At 32.8% G+C, this 22627-nt stretch overlaps 1 long non-coding RNA gene across 1 annotated transcript; it reads right to left on the reverse strand.

Moving 5' to 3' along the window:
* Positions 1–1397: 1397 nt before the first annotated feature.
* Positions 1398–12330, reverse strand: LOC139482653 (uncharacterized). The gene is made up of 5 exons (XR_011654903.1): positions 12222–12330; positions 6728–6859; positions 6002–6111; positions 3858–3976; positions 1398–2599 (listed from the first exon to the last, which is right to left on the reverse strand). It is a non-coding gene; the product is annotated as an uncharacterized lncRNA (long non-coding RNA).
* Between the last annotated feature and the right edge of the window lie 10297 nt (positions 12331–22627).

Consider the following 22627-nt stretch of genomic DNA (forward strand, 5'->3'; position numbering starts at 1 on the left):
TTGGTAGTTAAATCAATCCATGGTCTCATGGATTATAATGTAGATATAAGACCATGACATGTTGTTGGTAGTTAAATCAATCCATGGTCTCATGGATTATAATGTAGATATAAGACCATGACATGTTGTTGGTAGTTAAATCAATCCATGGTCTCATGGATTATAATGTAGATATAAGACCATGACATGTTGTTGGTGGTTAAATCAATCTATGGTGTCGTGGATTATAATGTAGATATAAGACCATGACATGTTGTTGGTAGTTTAATCAATCCATGGTCTCATGGATTATAATGTAGATATAAGACCATGACATGTTGTTGGTGGTTAAATCAATCTATGGTCTCATGGATTATAATGTAGATATAAGACCATGACATGTTGTGAGTGATAAAATCAATCTATGGTCTCATGGGTAATAATGTAAAGACGAGACCATGGCATGTTGTGGGTGGTCAAGTCAATCCATGGTCTCATGGATAAATAATAATGCAGAAATGAGACAAATTTCCACTAAAGACAAAATGACACAGAAATTAAAAGTTCAAGGTCACTGTACAGCAAAGCTCAAACAGCATAGTCAGCTATAAAAGGCCCTGAAATCACAAATATAAAACAATTCAAATGAGTTCCATGAAATGAGGTCGAGGTCATGTGACAACTGTATGACAGGCATGAGGACCTTTTAAGTAAGGAACATACCAAATAAAGTTATCCTATTACTAATAATAAGAGAGAAATTACCATTACAAAAAATAAACTTCTCTTTCAAGAAGTCAGTGAACCATGAAAATGAGGTCAAGGACAATGGACATGTGACAGACCAAACATTTGTAACATAAGGCATCTATTTTAAAAGTATGATGCATCCAGGTCCTCAACCTTCTAAAATATAAAGCTTTTAAGAAGTTAGCTAACACTGCCACCAGATCACTATCCCTATGTGAAGCTTTCTGCGACAAAAATCTCAGGCTAAAAAAAAATCAGTTGAAAAAAGTTTTACTCATCAGATGGATGCAAATAGAAATACATATAACAAAAACATGTAGATGTGACCGGGTACTTGTACATCCAAACAACGAAAAGACACTAAGTACAGATCTGAGAGTACTCACTGTTACTGGCAGCTAAATCAAAGCTAATAACTAATATATAAAATCATGTCTCTAAAGACTAAATGCATGTTTCAGCATGGTGCCCTCTCTATATTCTTATTTTTAGAGTAAACAATATTTATATTATGAAAAATACAAGTATAATTATAAAAAACAATCACAATTCGGTTTCGGAAACAAGCAACAATTGCTTATAAATGTTAATCGGTCTCCTCAATTCTTATATTTAGTCTTCCCTTTTTTTCACGATGGCTTCCCTAGTGTCAAATCATAGCAACATTGTTTTTATGATCTTTATTTTTAATATGCCTAAAAAAAAATAATTTCACAATGCATTAATATCTGACAACAAACAAATATTCAAAATGTGCCAACAAGACAGTTTAGGAATAAATTTTAACAGAAGAGTAAATGTCTTCTTCAGATTTTAATTTAAAAGGTATTTGCAGATATAACTTTTGCATGTATATGAATGTCAAGAAATAAAACTTTTGATTTCCAAATAAACAAATACAGGACTCTAAATATCTATGTTTGTAAAAATTCCTTGATATAATTCTCACAAAACAATGGTAAATCTGTCTTCAATTTAATAAGGTCACCACATAGTCCTTTTCATGATAATCATGAGTCAAAAACAAAGAGATAATATCATACATTGAAGAACCTTTTTCATTCATAGGTATGAAAAAATGGGTTGTGCACAAACATTACATGTTCCTTAATGCATGGACTTTAGTTTTCTGGGTGAAGTGAGTGAAGAACTGTCATATTGAAACGAAGATTCTTGAAAATAATCATAATTTCGCACTTCAGTGTTGTAAAATGATTTGTGGTAAATTATAAAAAAAGTGTTCATTATCCTTTACTAATTTGTCTATATTCAAAGTCAACATTCATCAATTTTTTAATAAAAAAATAATTGTTTAAAAAAAAAGTTGATTCATCTGTGCTTGCAAAGGAAACATCTTAATTGTTGCACACTTGTAATTAGAATTGTTTGCACTAATTAAGAGATTACAAATGATCAATGATTGACAATCACCAAGTGGGTTGATTGGGTCATAAACATGTTATTTAAAGAAAACGGTTACATTACAAATTTGCTCTAAATGTGCTTAAAAACGCAATTAAAACAAGAGGTTATTAATTTCATTAGTCCAAAGTGCTATTTTGGATTTTCCAACATCTGGAACCCTCAAAGTCAAATATTTGAAAGCCAATGATGAATAAGAACAAAAACTATTCCCATTTTTAGAATTATTTTTTATTAAATTGAAATGCAAGCACACTATGAAAAACATATGCCTAATCTTTCGTTAATTCTGTTGTAATAGATACAAAGATCAATGCTGCATAAAAGTTTCAGTGGTATATATGAAAACAATTCTATTTTTCTGTAGTCCTTTATTTGCTTGCTCATATGTGTGGCTGTTGATATCTAAGTCTTGGATATAGGTCTGAACAATATCCAGAGCTTTTCCCTGTTAAAACATGTAAAAAGAAAGAATACAAATTCAAGAAATATAAATGTATTTAATCATATATTTATAAGCATGGATTAGATTTTGAGTTTTGTAATGCTTTCTAGGGGTTAAGATAAAACTTTTTCAGTCTTATTGTATTGTATGAATGTCTATTTCAATTGTGCATCTTCATGGTCTTAATGCAATGCTAGTAATGTATAAATAATGCTTTCTGAGCAATAAAGGGATAGGAATAGAGATTGATTGATTGTTGGTTGATTAACATCAAAATATATGAATGTAGATGTACATGATGTAGTGCTAGTAATATGATTGTTTGCGAATGTAGGTATATCTATCAATTAAGTTGTCAGAAAGTCAACGTTTACAGTTCAGTCAATTGAAATTAACAGTCAATCTTTTGGTTAGTACAATTCTCAAAAGTGATTTATTATTATTCTCAACATTGTTAAGAGTACGGTCTGTTGAATTATATGTCTGATTTTTTACTGTAATAATACTATAAATATTTAACATTGTATGTTGGTCTCTGGTAGACAGCTGTGACATTGGCAAATATAATACTTCTTAAAATTCAATTACTCTTTTGGTCTTTTAGAAATTGTTGTTTGAGCTTTATTTAGACCCCTCTACAACGAAATTTGCTACAAGCCGAATATAAAAAATGTGGTTTTTATCCAAAAAAAATCATAGGTTTGAACGGTTTGAGCGTTGTTTTCAATTTAGACTTGTTTATATATATATATTTATGTAGGATTCAGAGATGCTTTGGGCTGAAGTGTCACATGTGATGGCTACTTAAAATCTGCAGATATTAATTCTATTATAAGAGGTAGTAAGTATGTAAATTTGCATTGAATATCGATATTGTGTTTGTATGTCCTTAGTTACAGTTGCAATACTAAATGAGAGATACTTCCTATCTCGACCAATCACTCCCTGTTTCCCGTAGTATTAAAGGCTTATACAAGCACTTGATTAACTTGAAATCACGACAAATTGTTTTTAACAAACCAATTGACTTCTTTATCAAATTGAAAAGCATTCAAAATATAGTTTATGTAGCCAATTAAAAAGTAACACTTCATACTTTATTTGGCTTTTTTTAACTTTTTTGGATTCGAGCGTCACTGATGAGTCTTTTTGTAGACAAAACGTGCGTCTGGCGTATATACTAAATTTAGTCCTGGTATCTATGATGAGTTTATTGCCATTTTTTTTTATTGCATGAATAATATTTACTCTTATGATTTACCTGTATGATTGTCCCAGTTTAGCCACCAACTAATCTGTTTTCAGGAAAAAGGTAAGATCAGAGTTAAGGCAGTAGTTATACCATTTAACACATGAAGTCAATAATTTCAACCATCAGATCTGAAAATAAAACAGAAATTATGATCTTCAATCCATCAATTTTATCTTTATTATGTAGTTTCATATTTAAATAATTACATTTTATTATAATACTTTATTCTGATTGGCCAACTGCACACCACATGTTATTACTTAAGCATTTGCATCACTCAATAAAACTTCATTCATGATAACATGTGGTCCCACAATAAAGTGCACATGTGAATTAAATTAAAAAAATTATAAAATTTGTGTTTTCATGATCATAGCTAAAAAATGTTATTATAAGTATTGAATGCTTCTTTTTGTAACTTCATAGGGTTGTAAAAGTGTTGACCGTGCTCACATTTTAAGAATGAAGCGCGGAACTTCGGCCAACACTTTTACACCCCAATGAAGTTACAAAAAGAAGCATTCAATTCTTAAAACAGTTAAAGATTGATGTGTTTTTGTATTTTTACATTTTATCTTATGTACATCTATTATATGTTCTAAAAAAAAATGCTCCACTAAACGCAGCTTGAACTAGAGGCTCTAAAGAGCCTGTGTCGCTCACCTTGGTCTATGTGAATATTAAACAAAGGAAGCAGATGGTTTCATAACAAAATTGTGTTTTGGTGATGTGTTTGTACATTTTACTTTACTGAACATTCTTGCTGCATACAATTATCTCTATCTATAATAAACTTGGCCCAGTAGTTTCTGTGGAAAATGTTAGTAAACATTTACAAATTTTATAAAAATTGTTAAAAATTGACTATAAAGGGCAATAACTCCTAAAGGGGTCAACTGATCATTTCGGTCATGTTGACTTATTTGTAAATCTTACTTTGCTGAACATTATTGCTGGTTACAGTTTATCTCTATCTATAATAGTATTCAAGATAATAACCAAAAACAGCAAAATATCCTTAATTTCCTTCGGGCCAGGTGAGCTAAAAATGCTTCTTGTCGGCCCATAATTTCTTAACCACTATGACAATAACCCCCAAAATATAATCACAACCTATTGCGGTGTGGAACCTTGTGCGAAAATATTGCCAAAATGAATATCTCTTTTACTCAAGTTATTGTCTTAAAACAGGACAAATAATTGTTTTTTGGCCATTATAAGAAACCTGCAAGGACAATTACAACCAAATACAATCCCATTCATCCTTAAGTGGAATAGAATTCATAGAGATTCATGAACCTATTTGGAACAGTCTGCGAACCAAAATGTCATTGACAACACCATAACATTTATTTATAGTGCTATAAAAACAGCTGAAAACTTATGTGTTATCTAAATGAAATGCACAAAAAGAAATTGTCTTTTATCGATAAAACACAGATATAACAAAGACAAAATTTTTTTTAATAATTCAAAAGCTTCTGTAAAATTCAATGAAATTTGACAAAGTAAACAAAAAAAACAGCAGACTTAACCTTACAAAATAATTGGATTAGAATTGTCAATTGATGCCATGTAAAAAAGTGACATTATCCAATCAAAATGAACGTTACAAACGTTGTTGCATTAAAATTATGATTTTGCTATATACAAGGGTCATAGGTTGACACTACTAAATTCAATCATTGTCAAATTGTTCCCTATTGTAGTATTTTAATCAGTAAAAATATATGTGTATATATGAAAATAATTAACAGCGCCTGGTGATGTTTCATAACCAGGCACTGTTTATTATGTGTATTAGCATATATACTATATTTTATGCTTTTACTTTTTCCCTGCTGATACACATAATCAATATATGGCCTCTACTAAGGAAAGCTCTATTTGGAGTTAATGTGTTAAGAGACCACTTATGTCAACACACCTTCCCTATATTGCCTAGTTTAATAGTTAAAAAACTAACTCAAAGTGAATATCAGATCTCACTATATTAATGAGCAGTTTTATAGATTAGATCAAATTAGAAGAGTAATATTTAGACTATGGCAAAATGAAATTCAACAGTTTGTAATTGTAATACAGTTTTGATTGTATTTAGAGTTGCTCTAATCTACAATATAAAAAAGTAATCATGATTATTTCAAAAGTACCTTCCATGAAGAAAATTCTGCCTGTATATCAGAAGAAAATCAGGACCAACAGCAACTGTGGTTATATTCTCAACACTTGTCTCAATTATCAAATAAGCTTCCATGTTACCCTGTAAAAAAGGATAGTATGAATAAACAAACAAAACTATTATCAAATCCAATATTTATTATCAGACAGTAATGTTTAAAAAAATGGCGGAGAAACGTATACTCAGATTTAGTTCCTTATGCCTTTCTTCTAATTCAAAAGTATAAGTTATGCATATATCTTTGTATTGGCATTAGGATTACGTAAATAATTCTTAAATAGTGAAATGGTCATCTTGATTCTGAAACACAAATTTGTATGGTTACATGTGTACAAAACTTCTTATGATATAAAAGCTCTTTTTCATTATCATTCCTACAAAAATAAGACTTTTTAAGAAGTTGATTATCTTTTTAATATGGAAAAGTTTGCTATGCGGTATGGGCTTTGCTCATTGTTGAAAGCCGTACAGTGACCTATAGTTGTTAATGGTTGTGTCATTTTGGTCTTTTGTGGATAGTTGTCTCATTGGCAATCATACCACATCTTCTTTTTTATATCTTATAAAAAATTATATATCATATAAATATAGTGATTTGCAAAGCAAAGTGATGGGTTACATGTTTTATTGAATATACTATAAAAAAAAGAAAACAATATTGATGCACTTAAACATATTATTTGTTTTAATTACTCACTAATGTAACAATAACTATGGCCATGGTGGTGTTAAAGATCCATTAGTCGATGTAGACTAAAAATGTTGATGATATACAATATAATGATTGTGCTGCATTAATGTCTTCTTCAATATTCATGTTATTTGGTTTCTGAAAAAATAAATAATAATAATATAATTTTTTTTTCTCTGGCATATTTTATTAAAATTCCAGTTAAAAAGTTCTTGTAAAATAAACCTTTTATATGATACGTTTTCTTAAATAACTCATTATATATATTAATCAGACTGTGAAATGTTGTGGGTGGTCAAATCAAATCATGGTCTCATGGATAATAATGCAGAGTTCAGACCACCACATTTTATGGGTGGCCAAATCAATTTATGGTCTTATGGACAATTATATAAAGATAAGGCCATGACATGTTGTGAGTAGTCAAAACAATCCATGGTCTTATAGATAGTAATGTAGAGTTAAGACCATGACATGTTGTGAGTGGACATATCAATCAATGGTCTTATATATAATAATGTAGAGATGAGACCATGACATGTTTTGAGTGGTCAAATCAATCCATGGTCTCATGGACAATTATGAAGAAATAAGACCATGGCATATTGTGAGTGGTCAAACCAATCCATGGTCTCATGGATTATAATGTAGATTTAAGACCATGGCATGTTGGGAGTGGTCAAATCAATCCATGGTCTTATGGACAATTATGAAGAAATAAGACCATGGCATATTGTGAGTGGTCAAACCAATCCATGGTCTCATGGATTATAATGTAGATTTAAGACCATGGCATGTTGGGAGTGGTCAAATCAATCCATGGTCTTATGGACAATAATGAAGAAATAAGACCATGGCATATTGTGAGTGGTCAAACCAATCCATGGTCTCATGGATTATAATGTAGATTTAAGACCATGGCATGTTGTGAGTGGTCAAATCAATCCATGGTCTTATGGACAATAATGAAGAAATAAGACCATGGCATATTGTGAGTGGTCTAACCAATCCATGGTCTCATGGATTATAATGTAGATTTAAGACCATGGCATGTTGTGAGTGGTTAAATCAATCCATGGTCTCATGGACAATAATGTAGATATAAGACAATGACATGTTGTGAGTGGTCAAATCAATCCATGGTCTCATGGACAATAATGAAGAAATAAGACCATGGCATATTGTGAGTGGTCAAATCAATCCATGGACTCATTGATTATAATTTCTCTTATGTGCGTGATTTCCAACAATAATGTAGATTTAAGACCATGGCATGTTGTGAGTGGTCAAATCAATCCATGGTCTTATGGACAATAATGAAGAAATAAGACCAGGACACGTTCTGGTGGTTAAATCAATCCATGGTCTCATGGACAATAATGTAGATATAAGACCATGACATGTTTTGGTTGTCAAATCAACCCATGGTCTTATGGATAATATTGTAGAGATAAGACCATGGCATGTTGTGGGTGGTCAAGTCAATCCATGGTCTCATGGACAATTGTGAAGAAATAAGACCATGACATGTTGTGAGTGGACATATCAAGTCATGGTCTCATGGATAAAAATGAAGAGTGAGTACCATGGCATGTTGTGAGTGGACAGATCAATCCATAGTCTTCTAGATAATATTGTAGAGATAAGACCATGGCATGTTTTGAGTGGTCAAATCAATCCATGGTCTTATGGACAATTATATAAAGATAAGACCATGATATGTTGTGAGTGGTCAAATCAATCCATGGTCTCATGGATTATTATGTAGAGTTAAGACCATGGCATGTTGTGGGTGGTCAAATCAATCCATAATCTCATGGAATATGATGTAGAGATAAGACCATGGCATGTTTAAGTGTTCAAATCAATCCATGGTCTCATGGATTATTATGTCGAGTTAAGACACATCATGTTTTAAGTGGTCAAATCAATCCATAGTCCTGTATTTAAAAGAAGCAATTTTTTTATAGATATTGTGTGTGTCCCGTGGTGTTCTCTTTTTATTTTTGATGGAGATATTTGGTCTCTTATTTAAACTTATTATTTCAATATTTGTTGAAAATTAATAACTAAAATAATATATTTAGGTCAAATTTATAACCATACATGCCAGATAAAAACAAAATGTTTGGGTGTTTGGTGGTGTTCCATGTTGTGCATGTTGTGCGGAGGTGCTCAGTCCAGTGGTGAAAATACTTACCGCAACTTAAGATCCATTTTGCATTGGTGTAGACCGATATCATTTAATATCAAATAACTATTTTGAGGAACTGTTCTTAAATGTACAGAGAAGGTAACGCCTTCATCATGTTCATTGACTTAATTGCACAGCGGCACTCATACCATATCTTCTTATATCTATGAAAAACAGCTTGAGATTGTAATGTGACGTTTTTGACAGATATCATTTTTTATTGATATATTGTTTATATTTTGTTGAACTATTATTTAGGTAATCTGGTAAATACTTTATGTATAATGAAGACTTCATGTTTTAACTTAAATACCATTTACATTGTCTTGTCTATATTTCTGCCAACCGTACTTTGTGTTATTTTATTAAAGCAGTAAATGTGGTATTTTATTTCATTATTACCTACATATTGTTTAATCGTTTTAATATTGTATGTTCCAGAATGATAGAAAACGTGTGTTTTCTTACCGGCAGCTTTTGATTAATTATAAGTTACTTTCACTTTCGCTTTTACCAGAAGTCACAAGTATTATTATAAATATAGTGACAATAGAAATTGTATAATTTGTAGACTGTCCTGAACATGCTGTAGTTATATATTTTGTATGTTTTTCAAAATAGGGATAAATGTTAGAGTATTTTATGTAAAGTTTAGGTAGAAGGAAGTTTTATTTAGATTATTGTAATAACTTCTTATGATCTATTTTTGCACCTACATGTATGTTGCGCACCTTTTCACAGTAATAGGGCTGTGTTGACGTCATTTGATCAGACGTTTAGTGCAAAGATATGTACCTTATAAGGAAGTTTCCTCATTGGGTCATTGATTTCACCCATATTTGGAATTTCTCTCACGCGAAGAAACAACAATAGCGTAAGATTGATAGTATTTTACGTTAGTTCCAGCTTGTCCCTACCGTCGTCTAGCAACTTTATTTATGTGTCTCATAAATTTCAAGGTACAGTTTTTCTAAAGCAGCCGTTTAAGTTCCAGAATGTTGCAATACATATATGCAATATAAATATTTATGCAGTTCATATAATTGTTCCAGTTTCCAGTTTTTAACGGAGGCAGAGATTTAATAATTTTCTTGTTTTCAGCTAAATATTATAAGTTTTGAGAATAAAGTTTGATAATGAATTTTAACTTTAAATAGAAGAAAGGTGCGTAAAGTCGGCAAAAGTGTCCGTTTGTTTTAATTAGTCAGGGTTGCTGTTAATATATCTCTATAATATCGAGGGTTAGGAAAATTGTGACTTATTTATTTGTGTAGTATTTTACTAACTTTAACTAAAGTATTTATATGGAGAGTTGCCGATAGAATCTGTGTTTTCTTGAATGTTGATTTTTGGTGTACCTGTTTTAAAGAATTATCTGTTCGTCTAAGCTATACGAAATATTGTTAATTGTTGATTGCTGCTTAAGAGATTTATATCTGTTAATTCGTGTTCCAGTTGTTATAATATTATGCCCGGTGAATAAAACTTGTTATACACTTGAAGCGATTTTGTGTTTACATTCAAAACATCAACGTAAATTCTAGCCACTAATGTGATACTTATTTGCTGCTGCATTACATATAAAAATACAATCCATTTTGCACACACACATAAAAAGGAGACTTTTCCGACCTAGAAACTATATTTGTGTGATATGCGGTATGCAGTAGTGGCTGCAGTAGTAATTCTGAGCATTCATATGTCCTGTTTAATTCTTTTGGTATGTTGTTGGTGTCTGTCTGGTCGGTTGGTTGGTTTAGTTGGTTAGAAAGGTTCTCACCGGTTTGCGAACACATTACAGTAATTTGTTCTATAGTTTCAGTAGGTGTTGCAGATTAAATTGAGAGGGGCGGTTTGAGGGGTATTAATCCCGAATCCCAGGGCTTAAAAACACGAAATACCAAGGTCCTGTATTTAAATAAATTGAAATCCTGACATCTCCAAATTCAAAAATTAAATTCCCAGATCCTGAGAGGGTCAATCCTGAAATCCCGAGCTTAGAGAACAGACGACAACAGTCCCCATAAAAGTCGACATTTGAGGTCAATTTCTTATCACTATAATTGGTCAATATTTTATTAGCGAATAGTTGAATATGTAAGACTCTTCCAATTAATGTCAATGTGACAATGGCTCTAACCCGTTCCTTCAGGGCACATCTATACATGTAGATGGAACAGCAGACCAGTTTATTTCCCACCTCATTAGACAATACACCTTATTGCTAATCCTGGCTGACCCGGACGTTGAACAACAATCACTTTTCCATTGTGGCGTCAGATATTTTGTTTTATGAAGTCAAAATTTTACAGAGTATCGGGATCGTTCGACCTGATTATATGTTCGCCCTAGGTTTGTTCGCACTGAGTTTGTTCGCCATGGTAATCCGTTCGCCCTGGGTTCGTTCGCCCTATTTTCATTTATGATATGTTTATGTTACATTAATGAAAGAAATATATATTTATATATATTAAAATGTATGTATATCTATTAACAGTTAAATACAGAATATTAATTAAATAAAATTCTTGGCTGCATTGTTACACTTCATTTTATAATTACTTTTAATTACTGTTGATTGAATTTTTATTGCTGATTAGGTATGATTTGAAATCTTTGATATCACTGATTGGTATATGAATTGCCTTTGATGGATTAATAATGAAAATAACATTTTTCTCAAATAAAATAGTCAGCTTGGATGGGTAAAAACACTGATGTACAAATTGTTAGACATGAACTTATAATCTAGTAGCAGCTAGCTGTAGACAACATAATACATCGTAAATATTCGGCGAAATTGTAGACCGACTTCAACATATTTAATTAAATACACACAACACAACACTATAATAAAAAATAAAAATCAGGGCGAACATACCCAGGGCCAACAGGTATCAGGGCGAACGGTCTCAGGGCGAAACGGAACTAGGGCGAACCGAAATCAGGGCGGACGGACCCGGATTCATTTTACAGGAACCTGTGTGATATCCAGTAATGGCGGACAAAATAACGATAAGGTGTATAGCCCACCTTTTGTTGTAAAAAAAGGGGGGGGGGGTAAAATTCTAAAATAAAAATCATGTGTTTGTAAGAGCTGAAGAGACATGATCTTGTTCAAGACAGAATACAAAATAATTATTCTGCAACAAAAAATGCAGGAAATAAAAATAACATGTAAGAGTAAACAAAACTGTTACAAGCAAAAATATACGTTCGTGGGCAAAGCTGCCTTGTGTTGCAACAGCTAAAAATTAGGTGTGTGCACCATGTTAGCTAGGTGCGATCTATACTGTTCAAACTTACTCCTGTTGTGTCGCCTCAGCCCTTTTTCGTTCCGATCTCCATCCACATTCTTTCGTTACAGCGCCATTGTTGTCGTCTTTCATTACTCCACACAGGAGAGCACAATTCGTGATGAGGCTACTCGTTCTTATATGGTAAACCACACCCACGACCAACCGCAACCACGCTTACATTTTAATATAATAGCTGATTGGCTCGCACGTTTTAGTATGTGAACACCCTCTAACGTGATATTTTATTGGAAATACACGATACGTTTTGTTATTTATTTTCAATGTCGATATCCAATCACAATTGCTGTTCCTTTCAGTGAGACTGGATAATCAATCCGAAAAGACAGAAGAGATAACACATGAATTGGCTACTAAGTTGAAAAAGTCTCTGGCGCGACTTCATGGATTGATCAACCGGACACGAGGGAGAGGGCTGCTCTAGATCCTGAACACGAAGATGAGGATTTCCTTTCAGGGTATTCCGGGAACAGACACTTGTTTTATTCGCATAAAAAAACAAGGCTTAGAAATGTCTTTGGTAAACAAATGTTGCTTTGAAAATAAGGCAAAATATTTTTTAATGGTAATGACCTAAACCTTGACATGAGTATTAATTTTGATACAATTTTGTTTAGCATGTTATATTTTTTTAAATACACCTATCATTTAAGGTAAAGTTAAACCTTGTTTCCGAATCCGTTAGTAGGTTGAAATTTTTTTTAGTTATCTCTGTTCCTGTCTTTTTTTATTTTTACTCTGTCTAGTTTTGTTTTTCTTTTATTAGTCTATCTTCATTTTTTTTCCCAAGTTGCTCATCTTGTGTTTTTGTTTTACTCAAAACAACAGTCCTGCCTAATTTTTCAAATTTCATCCATTTTCGCATGTTGTCCGGTGTTTCATCTCGAGGATGTTTTGTCTGATTTACTTCCAACTTTTCAGATTTGAGATATGGATTGAAATAAAAAAAAAAATAGGTTCGCCATAGCGGCAAATTGCTCCAATCTACAATAAGGTGACAATCGGGTTTAAAATTACTAAAACTTGCAGGCACTTTAATTGTTTTACAGTTTGAATGAATTCTTGTCTTAACCCTTTAAAAATGAAATCATAACCATAACCCAACCAATTTTATTGAAAGTTGAATCGTTACAAGGAGCTACAATATTTATTCGTTATGGGTATAGTACCGTATAACTTGACAAGCACTAAAAATAAGAAATGCATATACAAGGTTGACGAAATCTTAATATTGGATACAACTGGACGTAAACTTAATCAACATTTTTAGTTATGGCTGCTCCACCTGCATACCAAGTTCCATGATTTTAGGTGCCATAGTTCTTAGAACTGAGCATGGAAACAAACGCTCATTAGAATGATGATGCGGACATTGATGCCTCCCAATAGTTCACCTCGACTAAGAAGAGGCTTACTAAAATAAATACTTTTGAAAATACACATCACTTTTTTCCAATAATTTTTAAAACTGATGTCCAGGTCATTAACAATACAGAACATGCATACATTGTTGGGGGGGGGGGGGGGGACAGGACCCATGGACCCATGACGCAAAAAGCATTTTCTGATACTAGCATATGCCCTTGTTGGTCCATACATTTATCCCAAATTAAGAAAAGGCGGGGGGTGTCAGTGAAAAACTGATTTTTGTATCCTACATTGGACTATTGATGTCGTCCCTAGAGAGGGCATGTCGAGCTGTCATTTAAAAGTTGTTAATGGCTCTTATGATCTTATCCATTAACTGTTTACATACATATGAACCCCCAATGTTTACATACACACACACACACACACACACACGAAGGGATACACCTCTGAAACTATTGTTTTGTAGTTGGAATCAGAGGTATATAATGTCTCTGTTGAAATTAATTCAATGTTTATTAGATTTTCCGCTTCTAAAATATCAAAATCAAATCAAATCAAATACTTTTACTGCCATATAAATCAAAAACATGATCTGTGACAAACATAAAATATATACATATATATAAACAATACAATATTTGAATAGCAGTTCTAATTATTGTTTTGGGTCTCCCGTCCTCAGTTCGACTGTCTTATAAAGGAAACTGTATTTTTAGCTCACCTGGCCTAAAAGGCCATGTGAGCTTTTCTCATCACTTGGCGTCCGTCGTCGTCGTCGTCGTCGTCGACGTCGTCGTCTGTCGTCGTTAACAATTTTTCAAACATCTTCTCCTCTGAAACTACTGAATGGATTTGAATGAAACTTAGCATGGTTGTTCCTTAGATTATCCTGCACAAAGTATGTGCTTAGATTTTTGATCCGTCAAAAAACATGGCCGCCGTTACTTAAAATATAACATAGGGGGCAAATGCAGTTTTTGGCTTATATCTCAAAAATGAAAGCATTTAGAGCAAATCTGACTGGGGTAAAAATGTTCATTAGGTCAAGATCTATCAGCCCTGAAATTTTCAGATGAATCAAACAAACCATTGTTGGGTTGCTGCCACTTAATTGGTAATTTTAAGGAAATTTTGCAGTTTTTGGTCATTATCTTGAATATTATTATAGATAAAGATAAACTGTTTACAGCAAAAATGATCAGCAAAGTAAGATCTACAAATAAGTTAATATTACCAAAATTGTCAATTGACCCCTTAAGGGGTTATTGTCCTTTAATGACAATTTTCACAATTTGTTCATCACATTTGCTAACTTTAAAAAATCTTCTCCTCTGAAACTACTGAATGTATTTGGATGAAACTTAGCATGATTGTTCCTTAGATTATCCTGCACAAAGTGTGTGCTTCGATTTTTGATCCGTCAAAAAACATGGCCGCTGTTACTTAAAATAGAACATAGGGGTCAAATGCAGTTTTTGGCTTATATCTCAAAAACGAAAGCATTTAGAGCAAATCTGACATGGGGTAAAATTGTTCATTAGGTCAAGATCTATCAGCCCTGAAATTTTCAGATGAATCAAACAAACCATTGTTGGGTTGCTGCCACTTAATTGGTAATTTTAAGGAAATTTTGCAGTTTTTGGTCATTATCTTGAATATTATTATAGATAAAGATAAACTGTTTACAGCAAAAATGATCAGCAAAGTAAGATCTACAAATAAGTTAATATGACCAAAATTGTCAATTGACCCCTTAAGGGGTTATTGTCCTTTAATGACAATTTTTCACAATTTGTTCATCACATTTGCTAACTTTAAAAAATCTTCTCCTCTAAAACTACTGAATGGATTTGGATGAAACTTAGCATGATTGTTCCTTAGATTATCCTGCACAAAGTGTGTGCTTCGATTTTTGATCCGTCAAAAAACATGGCCGCTGTTACTTAAAATAGAACATAGGGGTCAAATGCAGTTTTTGGCTTATATCTCAAAAACGAAAGCATTTAGAGCAAATCTGACATGGGGTAAAATTGTTCATTAGGTCAAGATCTATCAGCCCTGAAATTTTCAGATGAATCAAACAAACCATTGTTGGGTTGCTGCCACTTAATTGGTAATTTTAAGGAAATTTTGCAGTTTTTGGTCATTATCTTGAATATTATTATAGATAAAGATAAACTGTTTACAGCAAAATGATCAGCAAAGTAAGATCTACAAATAAGTTAATATGACCAAAATTGTCAATTGACCCCTTAAGGGGTTATTGTCCTTTAATGACAATTTTTTCACAATTTGTTCATCATATTTGCTAACTTTAAAAAATCTTCTCCTCTAAAACTACTAAACCAAATTCAACCAAACTTAGGCTAAATGAGTTTCAGAGTATCTAGTATAAATTTTATATTTCATTTCCTTGTATGTCAGAAACATAGCTCCTATGGCTAAAATAGAACATAGGAGAAAATGATTTTTTTTTTGCTTTTGAAGAAAATAGGACGATTCAAAGAACATTAATAAATTTTAAATAAATTTAAAAGCCAAAATAATCATTGATGAGAGATTTAACCAAAAAAATTAAGGTGAGCGATTCAGGCTCTTGAGAGCCTCTTGTTAATTTTACTGTGAGATTTGGGGTTTATTAATATTTTAAGTTTGAGCATGTCATCTTTAGCAGCAGTATCTTTCCATTCTGAATTGATTTTCATGGAGTCGAAATGGGTTTTTTCCTATAAAAAGTTATGTTTAGGGTATTTGAGAAAGAAGTGTTTTTCGTCCTCTATCTCATTACAGAATATGCAGTATCTCTAATCTCGAAAGATCTTGAGATGTCGACCCTTTTCTTTTAAAAAAGTGTGTTCGTTTATTCTGAATTGTTTTAATAGATTTCTGTAGTCAGAATGGTAATGTTTTGGGTAAAAAAAATCAAGATAATCTTAATATGTTTGTATAGGGATATTTTATTACTTTCATTTAAGTTTGTTATCTTTTTTTCCAATAGATTATTGAAAAAGACATTGCGATTTAATTTGCTTGTTTATGTTATTAAATGCTGTACCTGTATTTTGTACAGTTGTTATTTAATTTCTGGATTAATATCTGTTAAAATATCTGATTTTTCCAAATCTGAGGTAATTATCTACTGTCTACTTATTCTTTGCAAAAATCTATCTCGGTCTCCGTGGATTCTATTTATTTTGCTTCTAATGCCAAAAGACGGAAATAACACACACTCCCATTGGATCGTACTTATTCGTGTATAACTGCGATAGTTTTCATAAAATAAAGAAATAACGCGATAGTTTAAGAAAGTAACGCGATAGTTTTACAAAATAACACGTTAATAATTGAATAAATAATATCACGTTAATTATGAAAACTAACGCGTTATAGCCTTGATAATTTTCCAAATTAATAACAAAAATGAAATATCGCGATAGTTTTGTATAATAATGCGTTAGTTTAGAAAACTAACGCGTTAAAATGGGGAAATAACGCGTTATTGTTGTAAAGTAACGCGATAGTTTAGTAAAATAACGCGTTATTAAAAATAACAAGATAGAATATCCCGCAAATGACACGAACGGCCACTCATAGTTTACCTCTTAGGGAGTCAAAACCATCATCCCTTTTATGAACATTTCTGGATCCGCCACAAATCTAACCCTAATCCCCCGACCCCATTTTCCAGTACTGTCTCTGCTAACTATTATTAGTTGATAAGCCTCAAAGATACTTTGCATAATTTCGACTGTTTTTACAAACTTAATGTGTTTATCTTTAACTGTGTCATATTTGTTTTTATTCCTATCACAGTAAAGTTGGATTTGTCAATATCTGAGAAAATCATAATTCATTTAGTAACCAAATTCTCAGCAGGTCGCAGCTTTATACGACCGCAGATGTTGAACCCTGAACAGTTGGGGCAAGTATGGACACCGTGTGGTACAATGCCAGAGAGATCCATACTAGTAGACACAAGTTATTGTCCTGCAACTGAAAAATGCTTTTTTGGCCCTATTTTTACCCTTAATTCCTAGACTGTTTGCAAAGCAATTGAAATACTTATACACAACTTATTGTCCTGAAACTAGATACATGCATGATTTGGCCCCTTTGGGCCCTTAATTCCTAAACCTTTGGGACCCGAGAACCCCCAAAATCAATCCCAACCATCCTTTTGTGGTTATAAACATTGTGTTAAAATTTTAAAAGTTATTATCCGGAAACCATCTGTCTTCGGACGACGACAATGACGACGACGTGATACCAAAATACAACAATTTTTTTTGTTATTTTTGCGGTCGTATAAAAAATCGTTTTGAGGGCACTAGCTACGAGATGATATTCAATCATTAATGAAAGTGATATGGGGAAATGATTTAATAATACTTCGCTTTCAGCATCCCGTATGATTCAATTTTGTAAACATAGGCTGAGAAACATTGATGATGAATTATTCACTTGCAAGTGAATAATTCTTACTCAATGAATCCGTATTCATGATAACTTTAATTTAACCCCTTACCTAGAGATGGGTAACCGTTATGAATCAGGTAATATGAATAATATGTGTATCATTTGCACATACATGAGGACTAAAGGGAACTTTATTTCAGCGTGCATACATTTAGTAATAGTAGCTAGCTTGTCGTGTTGTTAGGGAGGCCAGTGCCTTAAGAAAGATTTAGAACAAGTTCCAATCTGGATACTTTCTTTCTTATGATCACAAACAAGCTTCCGTCTAAGTTTGGTAGAAACGACAAGGATAGTTTTAAAAAGTTATTACAATTTCTAAAACTTTAACCACAGAGTGAATATTTGTTGACGCCACCGTCAAAGACGACGCCGACCACGGAATGTAGAATCGCTATATCTCGATTTTTCGACAAAAGTCGAAAGCTCGACAATAAACAAACGTTTCAAAGTCAATAGACCATGACTGAGGGTCGTGTGCCAAATCATGAATCTCCATGGAATGAGATATGCCTATGCTTATTATACAACTGCATACCAAATACCATTGACTTATCATAAGTAGTTCCTTTTCAACAAACCTAAACAAAAACTAAATAAATACATTTTTGTACATGTAAACTCAGCAAAACGTCAAAGTCAATAAACCATTACTGATGGGGCAGGGTCAAAGAATCTCCATAGTGATTAGATGTGCCAATGCTCATACAATTGCACACGCACACCAAGTTACATTGCCTACAACTATAGTTGTCTCCAATAAACTGACATAATCATGCACAAACCAATGCATGAACAAAAATTCGTAATGGTTCCGCGGAACCCAGTGTCTCGCCTTCTTCTTTTCTGTTAATGGCAGGCTCAACAAAAATGAGGGAAAAAAATTATAAAAGTAATCATTGTAGACGCCGCCGATGCCGAAAACAGCATACATGTCTTGCTTTTTGACTCCGTCAAGCGAGACAAAAACGATGTGACAAACATCTATCCAACTAAGTTCAAACGAAGTTGTTGAAAGCGATTGCATGAAGGCACTGGCTACGGTTACATGGAAATGTAACAATGATAAAATAATTATTGTTACATTGGAGACTAATTGCCAGAATGCAGGGTTGGATTAATTACGAGGGTAACAATAATAATTGAGTCTACGGTACCATTGCGTTGTTGTTACATTAATGCACCCAATGGACGGCAAAAAAAAATCATATTATAACCTCTCATGCTTCCAACAATAATATTGGACGAAAATATAAACATCGCAGAGTAAAAAATATTTGTCACCTCAATCATGAAAGACATTGAAAGTTTCTTTAACTTCAAAAAGAGATAGTGCAGAATGGAGTTGTACAGTATACAATACAGACCGTCAGACGTGAATATTGCTGCATCACTCGTCTAGAGTTTAAAGTGGTAGTTCGCCAAAATGTGTCGGACTAAAACATGCTCCCCGGTGAAAAAACCTATACTCAGTGGATTTGTAGCCTGAACTGTCATTGTTAATAAAAAGAAGAAAAAAAAACAGATGCTCCGCAGGGCGCAGCTTTATAAGACTGCAGAGGCTGAACCCTGAGCAGTGTGGGCAAGTATGGACACAGTATTTAAGCTTGATACAGCTCTGCATTTGGATTGTGATTAAATAGTTGACACAGCATAGGTTTCTGACACAGAATGAATGTGGTCTAAGAACTTAAACTTAAAAACTTAATTTTCTTTAAATTGGACATTTACCTATTATGGTCCAATATCCAAAATCTAAATACATGGTTGAATTCAGCATATCATAGAATCCCAAGAATTCAATTTTTTATGAAATCTAATAATGTTCAATTTAAGACCCTCTAGACCTCAATGTGGATCAATTTGATAACCAGGCCCAAATATTAAAAATCTAAATACATGGTTAGATTCAGAATATTGAAGAAAACCATATATTCAATTTTTGTTGAAATCAAACAAAGTTTAATTTTGGACCCCGATTTGGACCAACTTGAAAACTGGGCCTATCATCAAAAATCTTAGTAGATATAGGAAGATGTGGTGTGAGTGCCAATGAGACAACTCTCCATACAAATAACAATTTAAAAAGTAAACCATTATAGGTTAAAGTACGGCCTTCAACACGGAGCCTTGGATCACACCGAACAACAAGCTATAAAGGGCCCCAAAATTACTAGTGTAAAACCATTCAAACGGGAAAACCAACGGTCTAATCTATATAAAAAAACGAGAAACGAGAAACACGTATATATTACATGTTTAGATTCAGCATATCAAAAAACCCCAAGAATTCAATTTTAGTTAAAATCAAACTAAGCTAAATTTTGGACCCTTTGGACCTTAATGTAGACCAATTTGAAAACAGGACCAAAAATTCAGAATCTAAATACACGGTTAGATTTCCCATATCAAAGAACCCCAATATTTCATTTTGGATGAAATCAAACAAATTTAATTTTGGACCCTTTTGGTCCCTAATTCCTAAACTGTTGGGAACAAAACTTCCAAAATCAATCCCAACGTTCCTTTTGTGGTCATAAACCTTGTGTCTAAATTTCATAGATTTCTATTCACTTCTACTAAAGTTATGGTGCAAAAACCAAGAAAAATGCTTATTTGGGCCCCTTTTTGGCCACTCACTCCTAAACTGTTAGGACCAAAACTCCCAAAATCAATCCCAACCTTCCTTTTGTGTTCATAAACCTTGTGTTAAAATTTCATAGATTTCTATTTACTTATACTAAAGTTATTGTGCAAAACCAAGACAAATTTTTATTTGGGCCCTTTTTGGCCCCTAATTCCTAATCTGTTGGGACCAAAACTCCCAAAATCAATCCCAGCCTTCATTTTATGGTCATAAACCTTGTGATTAAATTTCATAGATTTCTATTTACTTAAACTAATGTTATAGTGTGAAAACCAAATGTCTTCTGACGACGACGTCGCCAACGACATACCAATATACGACTAAAAAAATTTCAATTTTCGCGTTCGTATGAAAATGTTCTTTTCTATGCAAAAGTGACCTTGACCTATGATCTCAAAATCAATAGAATTGCCCCCTTTCTCTATATCTTCCTTCCTTTTAAGTTTCAAATTCAAGTAAGCAAGGGAACACATTTAGAAGTTACCACATGGAAACAATTAAGCAAGTGACCTTTACCTTTAATATTTACCAAACACAACATAGCATGAACAATTTAGCAAGTGACCTTTACCTTTGACATTTACCCAACACAACATAGCATAATGTTCCTTCCTTGTATCTTCTGTCTGTTTAAATTTTATTTCAATCAAGCAAGGGATAATCAAGTTATCATCTGCAAATGCTTTGTTTCAGATACAAGGACAGAGGAACTGACAAAACAATTCCTAAATTTTCAAAAGCATAAAACAAATGAAGGCTCAATATGGATAGATCCCTGAAATTGCCTGAATTAGTTTCTGCATCTTTTTGGTAATTGTATTGTCGGATTGCTACCTGGGAATCTTCAACTGGATCTTACAGATAGATTCTCATGCCATGAACTCGAGTTTCTGCATATTGTGTAATTTTTAATAACCACATGTTTTCTTGACAAGTATTTGATAATTTACATACACATCTAGCTGCAAAATTGAATATCAGAGTTTATATTATCAATAAAATGCTTGATACGGACATGGATAAATTTAAACCATATTCACCTCTTGCTATGTTGTGCATATTTTCAAACACAGGAAGATAAGACAAAGATGATGACATGTAGGTACCTAGACAGTGATTATGACTCCTCCAAACAAAATATAGATACAGCACTGGTGTATACCCCAGGAAAGTTCAGATCAAATTGTGTTGATATATGGTTAAAAAAGTATCACAGGATATTAAACCAGATGCTCCGCAGGGCACAGCTTTATACAACCGCAGAGATCAAACCTTGAACAGTTGGGGCAAGTATGGACACAACAATCAAGCTGGATACAGCTCTGAATTTGGATTATGATTTAGTTGACACAGCATAGGTTTATCATTATTGTGACACAGAATGAATGTAGTCTAATGAACTTAATTTTTTTTGCCTTTGAGTACTCAGTATTCACTATGCTGTTGAATATTAATCCCCTGAAAAAAATTATTTGGAGAAATTTTCTTTTTAATTTTCTGAAATCTAAAATGAGAAAAACTGTTCCCCCCTCTTTTCCCTCTAAATATTAAAATATAAAATGACATACAGTCATGGTTAAAATCAAATCAATCAATAGTAACTTTTAAAAAAAAATTACAGCTAATCATCTCAGGACAATCACCATTTCTTAATACATAATTTTCAAGTAGTGTAAGGGAGGTAATCAAACATGTATATAACAGTATTTTTTAAATGGAATTGGGATTACCTCCCTTACACTGCTTTTAAATTGTCTAAACTGCCTTTAACCAGAAAACCCCTTGTCCCTTATTTGACCCCCAATTTATTCTTGGAGCAAGAACCCCAAAACTCAATTCCAGCCTTTCCTTTGTAGTAAGAAACCTTGTAGTATAATTTCAGAGAGATCCATAAACTAAAACAC

Source organism: Mytilus edulis, chromosome 7 (assembly GCF_963676685.1).
Source record: "Mytilus edulis chromosome 7, xbMytEdul2.2, whole genome shotgun sequence".
NCBI lineage: Eukaryota > Metazoa > Mollusca > Bivalvia > Mytilida > Mytilidae > Mytilus > Mytilus edulis.